The following is a 10,897-nucleotide window of genomic DNA, read 5'->3' on the forward strand; positions in this document are numbered from 1 at the left end:
CATGGGGACAAAATCCCCCCCCCCCCAGGAACTGATTTTTCCGTCCCGGCGAGTTCTTTTCCTGTCTCTGCCCCGTTATTGGAAGCTCTGTCCTCGTCTGCACAGGCCTCAAACACTTTAAAATCGTAAGTGTTCGAGACTTGTGCGGTTAAGGCAGAGTTTGCAGGAAAGGGTCGGGGACAGTGACAAAACTCAACGGGGACGGGAAATTGAGTTCCTGCGGGGACGGGGGACAAACTTGACCCCGTGTCATTCTCTAGTGTGGATGCCCATTGGCACACGTAGCTGATGTGCAAGCAACTTGATTATGTGGCTTCATCGGCCCTGGTAATTGCCAATTAAAATCTGTTAATTGATGCTAATTGGCATCACTTAGAAGTTAGGTGCATTGCACAGAGCATTATGCGCCATGTCCAGTGCGTGAATCTAAAAGGGGGCGTAGGCTTTGTGTGCTAACCAATGAGATTGGCGCATAACTTAGCCACAGGTGTTTAGGCCTGGTTTTTACCTTACCTAAATGGGTGCTCCTAAAAGTTATAACACGCACTGGGGCTTAGCGTGATTCTATAAGGGCGCAATCGGTTAATGAGCTAATAAATTATTGGCTTAATTGGCAGTAATATGGAGTTGTATGCTCACCCGCATAGATGCCATACGAGTCGGTGCCATAAATAGAATAAGGCCCTGATTCTATAAGGCCCGCGTAAAGTTAGTCAGTATCAGTGCCTAACTTAAGAGTTTGATAGGCTTAATCGGTGCTGATATTGGCACGCACAATTGGCTTTAATTGGGCTTAATTGGCAGTATTCTGTAAACCGCTTGGAACAGTAAAATGAACGAGCGGTTTAACAAGATTAATAAACCATATGTGAAAAGTGGGCGTGGTTAAGGGGAGATCATGGGCGTGTTTTGGAGTTAAGCCCATCTTTGTGAATTAGATGACGTTGGGCTCCGATATCGGTGTCTGACTTTAGGCAAAGAGAACCCTGACATAAATTGATGATGCCTAAATGTTTACGTAACGGGTGCCTAAGTTTTATAGATTTGGTGCCGATAACTTTAGGCGAACGATATGGAATCCAAGTTTATTAAAATCTTTGATCTGCCGCCTAAAGGTTACAGGGGTCTCCCACAGTATGTGGCAAAAGACTATTATACTTCATGAGCCCTTGAGGACTCGTCAATTAGATTAGTGTCTCGCAAACATTGCGAACCCACGGCACATTAAACGTGATGGCCGCAGCTCGAGGGCATCCGGAAGTGCACAGACATCGACGAGAAGGGCCTCCAGACAGGGTCCTGAGCTGCCGGGGAGGGGGCGGGGGGGGCTAGAAGGGAAGAGGTGCTGGTGCCGGCTTACTGTAGGCAGTCAGCCGGCGCCATTCCTCCTCCCCAGCGTCTTGCGGCACAGTTTTCGATATACTGAATTAGATGAACTCTTGTCACAATCGGCTGTAGGTTGTTGACCACTACAGAATAAGGGTCTGATAATGAACCAAGGGAGGCAGTTCTTCTGCACTCGGTGGAAATCCCGGATATTCAGTGCTGGGGTCACCAGCAGCGGAATTGCGCCCAGGGAGGTGGTGTCCCCCCGCAACCCTCCTCTCTGCACCCCGCTTTTTCCGTGCCAACCCCATGCTCCTTTCATGCCCCCTCCCCCCTTCCCACCCCATACTAATTTAAATCTTCGCCAGCGCAAGCAGCTTCTCTGGCCTGCTGCTCGCGCCGGCATTGTCTTTCCCTCTGACATCACTTCCTGGTCCCGCAACCCAGGGGGTTTCAGAGGGTTTCAAGCTGGTGTGAGCAGCAAGCCACGGTAGTTGCTTGTGCTGGCAAAGATTTAAAGAGGTATTGGGAGGTGGGGGAAGGGAGGGCACGAGCATGGCGGAAGTAGAGAGGCGCCAGCGCCCCCACCAAGATGGCGCCTGGGGTGGTCCGCTCCTCCCTGCCTTTACTATACCACTGGTCACCAGCATTGAATATTGGGGGCAAAGGTAAGCAGCTCGCACTTGCCAGCCAAGCCAATTTGTATCTGCTGGATGGCTAATTCTAATGACCAAAGACAGACCTGCCTATCTGGCCAGCCGATGAAAATCGGTGGTGACTGGCTATGCCACGCGACATAGCCAGTCACCAGGCTGCTCGGCGAGCCCGATATTCATCAGGAGATAGTCGGCCATCTCCTGCTGAATAATAGAGCTGGCCAAATGGGACTGGGAGTCGTTCCCAGCCGGCTTAAGTCCCACTGAATATCAGGGGGAGGGGGGTTAATGTTTGCTTCTGTAAGTCCATGTTTATGGAACATGCTCCCCCCCCTCTCCCCGCCAGCTGTAACGGAGCAATCAAATTACCTTTTACTTTTGAGAGCCGTTGAAAATGTTCCCTCTTTTAATATGCAAATGTATGGGGAAGGGGAGTCTTGATCATTTTTATTGTAACTGATTTGATTTGTGTTTGAAATGGCTTTTATTACTGTATACTGGCATTCCCTTTTGGTGCACGTAGTTTTGCTAAGAGTGGAACATAATTGAAATCACAAGGGGTGCAGATCAGCAAAGACAAAAAGGAACTCTTTACTGGAGAAAAGTCTGTGACAAAGGATGTTTGGTTTCTAGGTAATTAAGCCTGCATTCTGTGCCGAACAAAGCTTAAAAGAGCCCCATGTATATAAGAAATAATTGCCAAGGTTTGCAGCAAATGGGTCTCCATAATATCTTTAGCTGCTAGTCGGATGCTGGATTGTGCGGAGTGGTGTAAAAAAGCCCTTTTGACAGTGCCCCTAATTGTCTCACTTGGCGTGGTATGTGCTGACCACCACAGTAGCTGGTATCGGATTCCCTTTGGAAGGTGGACGGCCATCGGTGGCCTCTCTGGCCTGCCCTGAAGCCTTCAGGGAGCAAGCAATAAAGCTTTGAAGAATGAATGGGCCAGGAAGAAGGCTTGCATAGAAGGCCCTGGGTCAATGGCCCAGATCAGTAATAGTGTGTGACGTTGGGGCTGAGTCTCAGCTTTGTTTCACAACAATGTGAAAGACCAATAACGAGCCTGGTGTTAAAGCAGGTCTCTTGTGAGGTCTTCAAATGCTGGACAAGGAATCAGATGAAGCGAGAGATGCCTCGGAGCCCTTGCCCATTTCCCCCCCTCTCCCCCCCGAGGAAATAATCCATTTCCAGCATAATGTCGTTTTTCTCCAGACTAGGCCAGAGAGTGCATTCTTCGACTAAACAGTAGAAGAATTAATTTATCCAACACGATGCTTGCACTGATACAGCAAACTCCGTTGCAGACTCGTACGGTCTGCGTCTGTGCATGGCCGTTTGGAGGAGGATGGGCAGGGGAGGGCTTCAATGGCTGGGAGGGTGTAGATGGGCTGGAGTAAGTCTTAACAGAGATTTCGGCAGTTGGAACCCAAGCATTGTACCGGGTAAAGCTTTGGATTCTCGCCCAGAAATAGCTAAGAAGAAAAAAAAAAAAATTTAAATTGAATCAGGTTGGGCAGACTGGATGGACCATTCGGGTCTTTATCTGCCGTCATCTACTATGTTACTATGTTAGGTAGCAGCCTGCCAGTAGGGGATGTGCTCATGTTTTTATGGGATATTTATTTTATTTGCTGAACTGCTTTGACATTACATCAAAGCGGTTTACAATTTGTATGACAACAGCAGAAGACATCCAGTGCATATATGTACTGTGGATCTTAACAAGCGTTCGCAGGTGGAGTTTACGTGCTGGGCTGGTGTCTTAGTATAAGTGTTACTGAATACTATCTTTATATTCGGGTATGTGTTGCAATATATTACTTGCCCTTTTACAATTATGAAAATGCCTCATCCTTTAAAAGTTTTCTGAAGTAGGGCTGACATGCCCGAAACGTGAGTTCATGTCGGGACTTTGATTTGAGGGTGGCTTTATTGTGAGAACAGCTTTGCTGACTGGGAGTTGCTTCCGTGTGATTTAAAAACATATGCAAATATTCAGCATGTCCTGAAAGATGAAGGTCTTTATTTTTTCACTAGGCAGAGTTGGTTGGTTGTTTCTCTGTGTTTTTGGACCTCTGATTATACTTATTTAGCAAGTAGAAGCTACATTATTTATACCAGATTTTCTGCCTTTCTTATTTTTTTTTTTTTCCAATTCTTTATTCATTTTCATATCTCATAACAAGTATACAATAATCATTCAATATTCATACAATTCACTTGTATACTTCATATAATATTAAATCTTATATTATCCCCCCTCCCCCCTTCCCTTCCACACATATCAACATTTTATTTGAATCTCACACATTATACCCTCCCAATCCCATATCATATTATTCTTCTATAAAAAAAAGTGTCTAATCATTCGAATATTCAATCAATGGCCCCCAAATTTTTTTAAACTTGTTATAATTTCCTTTTTGCATAGCAAGAATTATTCTGCCTTTCTTATTATTACAAATATTTATTAAGTTCTTATGATAAGAGTAACAGTAATTGGGGTTTGTTTGAAGCATCCTTAATTCATCTGCATAGGTGTGATACTTTGTTAGAATTGAGCTGGCTAGCAAGTCCTGTCTTCCTTATAGCCCAAGTTCATCGTATCGGTACATAAATGATTACTACTTCCATTCCATTTCAGAGCTTTCTGAACTTTCTCATCCCTGAATTTGATTGCAAAGTACTATGGGTTTAGAATTTATACCCCGGAGTCTATAAACGGTGCCCAAATTTGCGCATGAATAAATGAGTAGATAACAAGCCATTATCAACCAATTACTTGCAGTTAACATTAAGTAGCCCTAATTTGGATTTGCGCGGGGATCGGGCTGCGTGCACTTCTGTAAATATCTGTGCCTAAATCCACTCGCATGCAAACCACAAGGGGCATGGCCATGGGAGGGGCATGGGTGGGTCAGGGGTGTTCCAGGGAATTATGCAAATTTAAGAACATAAGAGCATGAGAGCTGCCATACTGGGACAGAGCGAAGGCCCAGCAGTAGTCAGGTACTTGGCAGAAACCCAAAGAGTAGCAACAGTCCAGAGCTGATTGTGATGTCATAATGCCTCATTGCACCAATGCCTGAGAGCCAACCTCCTCAGCGATGTCACAATGGCTTCATTGTCCTAGAGTTGGCTCACATAAGAACATAAGAATAGCCCTACTGGGTCCATCAAGCCCAGTCTCCTGTTTCCAACAGTGGCCAATCCAGGTCACAAATACCTGGCATCATTCCATGCTACTGATCCCAGGGCAAATAGTACTTCACAATTTTGTGTTGCTGTTTCCATCTGATATGCTTGTTCCAGTTCTTTTATTTGGGCTGCAAAATGACAAGTTATCTCAAGCCCTTACCACCTGGTGGAAATGAAATAACTAGCATTAGAATCAGGATTCAGTTCTGCTTGGGTAAGGGGTCCACTTTCTACCGCTTGCCTTTGATCACTGTTAATTAGAAGCATCCTAATTAACTTCACAGCCCTTAGGGCTCTCTGCCATCAGTCTTCATTTTATTTATTCCATTTTTTTAATACCGTTCTCCCAAGGGAGCTCAGGATGGTTTACATAAGTTTATTCAGGAACTCAAGCATTTTTACCTGCCTGTCCTGGTGGGCTCACAATCTATCTAATGTACCTGGGGCAATGGTGGGATTAAGTGACTTTCCCAGGGTCACAAGGAGCAGCATGGGTTTGAACCCACAACCTTAGGGTGCGGAGGCTGTAGTTTTAACCAACGCACCACTCTCCCACACTAACAGACTTAAATTTCCAGGCCAGAAGTCTGCAGAAAAGAACTAGATTGTCAAAACGACTCCTGAGAAAGGATTCGGTCCTCTTGGCAAAGACCTCTTAGTGAATTAGAAGCCTTGTCACATCTGGAAAACCCGACTCTCTCCGATCTTTCTTGTGCTCGTGTGTCGCACGTCCAGCTGAATTTCACATCGCCCTGGCTACAGCTGATGTGAAATATGTGGCTGAGCCTTGTGTTTTGCACTAAGACACTTAATTCATCTTGGAAGAGGGGTTAATGACCCTTAGCAAGCTGTTATCGGTGAATATTGGAGCCGAGAAGTTCTGCAGATAACAGGCCGATGTTCTGTCTGCTTTCGGCTTTTGGATTCTCGCTGGAGAACATGACAGCAGCAAAGGTGAAATCAAATCGGAGAACGTGTATAGAAGATGCTTGGTTTAATGAGGATAATCATTTTTATGATGGGCTTAAGGGAAATTTTGGTTCAGAATTCAGCTTGTTCTGATCTGTTCGTGAATAGCACACATGCTAGAGTTTGTATTGCTTGATGGTGAGTTTGGTGTAAGCTCTTGGAATACCCAAGTTTCCCTGTGTGAAGCCCTGGCCAGGAGTAGGAACTCCTGGAGGTTTATAACAAGGTGTTTCACTGGGAAAGATGCATATTGGTACATTCCAGAAATCCCCTTCTCCTAACATAAAAAACTCAGTGTGTCTCCCGAGAGGAAATAACTATGCTACGACTTAAAACAAAAGGGCCATAGGTTATGTGTCTGATCTGCTTCAAGCCAGGATTAACCTCACCCTCTCCCAGAAGGGACTTGCAGAGAATTATCTGCTTGTGTTTCTTATCTTATTTTGTACCCCCCACCCCTAGTGCTTGTGTGTGCTGTGCGGTGGCAGGAGAAGGGCCTCGTGGGTGTGGAAATAGCTTACGGATCACCCAAGAAGTGGCTCCTGAATGGTAACAGAATTGAAACGGGAAAAGAAAGGAAGCAGCGGGGCAGGTTGCCCTCTCAAGGAAACTATATTCATTGCCAGTCAAGCGCAACCTAACCCTTTTGACAGCACTTTATCATGGAAGACTGGGTTCACGCCAGGGCTAGTGCGTGGCCCAGGCAAAGAATGCTGGAAGGTGCCTGGGATGCTTTTACGAAAAAGATTTGCAAAGAACTTGGATTTTCCATCGTAAAAGTGCAAGGGGTATAACAAAAAGCACACATTGGTGGCCCCGGGAGGAGTATATTTTAGGGTAGAGCTGGGCAGGATTGCATTGTACACATGTATTTGATAAAATATACAAGTACGTACATAAATTTGCCTCTTCCACTTTGGAGCAGGTGTAAATTTGTGCATGAGGATTTTTGTGATATTGGGGCTAGTTCTTGGAGCTTATTATATAAAGTCATGTAGGTATCTTTATCCCCTTTTGCTAAACCGCGATAGCGGTTATTAGCTCAGGGAGCCACGCTGAATGCTCCGTGCTGCTCCCGACGCTCATAGGAACTCTGAGCGTCGGGAGCAGCACGGAGCATTCAGCGCGGCTCCCTGCGCTAATAACCGCTAGTAAAAGGAGGAGGGTTTTTTTTTATAAAATATAAGCTTAAAATATGGGCCCTTTTGGACTTTATTCCCTTCCAAAAATAGGCTAATGTTAAACCCAAAAGCCCATACACTAGATTCAAATTAAATTGAAATAACGACTAGGGATCTCAAGCACTCGCAAGCTTTTTAGAACTAGTCTTGGCTCATAACTGTTTTGCGAGCTATCATCGGTCCTTACGTCTTTTTATTATTCAATTTAATATGCAAATTTAATTTACTTTATATACTAATATGATTCAGCTTCTTGAGTTCATATTTATCCTTATTTCAACTTTATAATGTAACCATGATAATACTTAGCTCGGATATGTGTTTTTTGTACCCGGCCCTCTGGACTAGAGAGTTGCACGGGGACAGAAATCCCACCCATCCCCGCCCGTCCCCGCCAGGATCCTCTCTGTCCCCATCCATCCCCGCAAGGAATTACCTCCATCCCCGCCCGTTCCCATAAAAAGCAGCAATTACTTCTGACAGGATCATCAATTCCAGTTTCTTTTGTGTTTGCGCTGTTGTTTTCCTTGTGGAATCTCTTTGGTGGAACCCTTTTTTTTGTTTTCCGTTCAGGTAATTCACTTATAAACCCCCTCTTTTACTAAGTCTGACGTGTCCATTATATTATATGGACGAACCCTGCTTCCAAAGCCTCCCATTCCCGTGGAAGTCCTGTTGGCCAGAGGGGGGTCCCCGAGGGAGTCCCGTGGGTTAGGGGGGATTCCCACGATCCCCGTGCAGACCTCTACTCTGGACAAAACAACGACGGAAGAACTCCATTTCGCACTCATGTCCAATAGGAGAGCTTCATCAGGACCAGAGTGGTTAATACTTGTTATCACTACAAACAGAAATAAAGATAAGAAACAGGATTAATTATTCCCCATGTTAAAATTACCCCCCTGTTGCAGAAAGCTCTCTGAGGCCAATTGGCTACTTCCCATTTCTTCACGTGGGTAGTGCTCCATGGAAGAAGGGCCCGATGAGAACTGGCACCCACAGAAGCTGTCCGGTCTTCCCTCTGGCGGTCTGTGCTTACAAAGCATATGCAGAAGCTGCCAGCCAGCTTGAAGACACGCCTCAACTTTTGGCAAGCTTGAGTCTTTGCTAAGAATTAGGGACGTGCCTTTGTTTGAAATGATGACGGAAATGTGTGTTTTTCACGCACCATCAATAATGCACGCTATTCCGGAGCCTGCACACTGTTTCTTAATAGTGTTCGCTCTTGCAAATAAACACCCACTGTTAAGTACAATAATTCATAGGATGGAGGGGTAGGCTAGAACAAAAGGTGGGATATCTATATTCATTCTACCCCATCTGAACAGCCGTCTAGGGAGACAGCGAGGCCCGGAGGAAGGAGCTAAGTTTACGCATCAGAGAATAGAAAAGTTTCAGATTGGCCTTGAACTTGGTTTTAGATATGATGGGAGCTGGTTCCAGAGTGGAGAATGATACAGGGACAAATTTGTCCCCATCTCCGCAGGTACTCAATATCCCTGTCTGTCCCTGCAAGTTTTCTCGCCGTCCTTGTCTCATACCTGTAAGCTCTGCCTTCACCGCAAAAGCCTCGAGCACTTAGGATTTTAAAGTGTTTGAGGCTTGTGCAGATGAGTTTGGAGCTTGCAGGAATGGGGCAGGGGGATGGGAAAAGAGTTCCCATGGGAATGAGGAAAATTTTGTCCCCATGTCATTCTCTATTCCAGAGCTCAGGGCCCTGAACTGAGAGACAAGCCCTGTGAGTAGTATCTGCTATAATTTCATGGAAAGTATTCAATTTTGACCTGAAGATCTGAGAGTCTTAATGGGGCAGTAGGCGGTCTTGAATGTTTTCATGTACAGTGTTGCATATGTCTAGCGGTGTTATATAAGGAGGTGTTTCAGCAAGGCATGTTTTGAAAACATCTTGTAAGTTATATGGTGTGAAATGGGAAGCCAGCGAGCGTAGTCATGTGATCACATTTGCGTTGTCCAATGATGGAGTTTTACATGAGTGCTTTGTACAAGCTGGAGTTATTTCCTGTCCTTCAATGTGATGTGTAGTAGTAATGTGATCAGTAACCTGGAGAGAGACCTGGGGGTGATGGTAGACGCAACACTGAAGGCATCGGCGCAATGCGCCACAGCCTCTAGGAAAGCAAACAGAATGTTGGGTATCATTAAGAAGGGTATTACGACCAGGACGAGGGAAGTCATCATGCCGCTGTATCGTGCAATGGTGCGGCCGCATCTGGAGTACTGTGTCCAGTACTGGTCGCCGCACCTCAAGAAGGACATGGCGGTACTTGAGGGAGTACAGAGAAGAGCGACTAAACTGATAAAGGGAATGGAAAATCTCCCATATACCGACAGATTAAAACAGCTAGGACTTTTCTCCCTGGAAAAGCGGAGACTTAGAGGAGACATGATAGAAACCTTCAAGATCCTGAAAGGCATAGAAAAAGTAGACAGGGACAGATTTTTTCAAATTAAGGGGCACCACAAGTACAAGGGGGCACTCGGAGAAACTGAAAGGGGACAGGTTTAGAACAAACGCTAGGAGGTTCTTCTTCACTCAGAGGGTGGTGGATACATGGAACGCGCTTCCAGAGGCTGTGGTAGACAGGAACACATTAAATGGTTTCAAAGAAGGTTTGGATAGATTCCTGGAAGAAAAAGGGATTGAAGGATACAGATAGATCTCAGGCAATGGGCTTGATGGGCCACCGCGGGAGCGGACCGCTGAGCAGGATGGACCTCTGGTCTGCCTCAGCGGAGGCAACTTCTTATGTTCTTATGTTCTTATCACATTTGCGTTGTCCAATGATGGAGTTTTACATAAGTGCTTTGTACAAGCTGGAGTTATTTCCTGTCCTTCAATTTGATTCTTATATAAAGTGAGTTACTAATTACCAGGGAACGTACTAAAGCATTTCATGCGGACAGGTCAAGAAAATTACAAATGGATTGGATGAGTTGGAGTTTATACAGGGAGCGTTGGACAACCGAGCCTATCTGGGCAGTGAAGGAGAGGCCGAAGTCAAGGGTAACCCCTAGTACCCTGGTGGTGGATATTAGTGGAACAGCCATTGAGCTCGATAAGATGAGAGAGGAGAGTGCAATATCTCGCTGTTTAGAGAAAAGGAATCATTTTGATTTATTGGGATTAAGACGTAATCTATTGTTAGCTAACCATTGTTAAATCTTCTAGTTTTCCATTAATAAAACTGATCTGTACTGACTTGGTAGGGTCTAGGGTAGAAAATGACGTGTGCAGTGAGTTTCTGTATTTCCACGTTTGATTTCCCGTATTACTTTGAATCATCAGTTTCTCAGCTATATGAAACATTGTGATTGTGAATCAAAGGCTCCTGAAGCAGGTCGTATTGGCCGAAACACGTGCGTTTCGAGCCACTGCACAAAACTATCATTTGTTGAATAAAATTGCACACCGCTGTTCTTGAACCTCCACTGTTGTCTGTTGGAAACCATCCCGTGTCATTTTTTAGTGTCTATTTCAGCCTCAGTCCTTCTACACCAGCATTCTTCAAAGCAAAGCTTGCGGGTCAGTGGTTGTGGCCATTCATA

The 10,897-nt window shown here is 45.2% G+C and overlaps 1 protein-coding gene across 1 annotated transcript in view; it reads left to right on the plus strand.

Moving 5' to 3' along the window:
• The window catches only part of CCND1 (cyclin D1), a 29,652-nt gene that overhangs the window by 12,323 nt on the left and 6,432 nt on the right, over positions 1 to 10,897 (plus strand). The window lies entirely within an intron of this gene.

Source organism: Geotrypetes seraphini, chromosome 19 (genome assembly GCF_902459505.1).
Source record: "Geotrypetes seraphini chromosome 19, aGeoSer1.1, whole genome shotgun sequence".
NCBI lineage: Eukaryota > Metazoa > Chordata > Amphibia > Gymnophiona > Dermophiidae > Geotrypetes > Geotrypetes seraphini.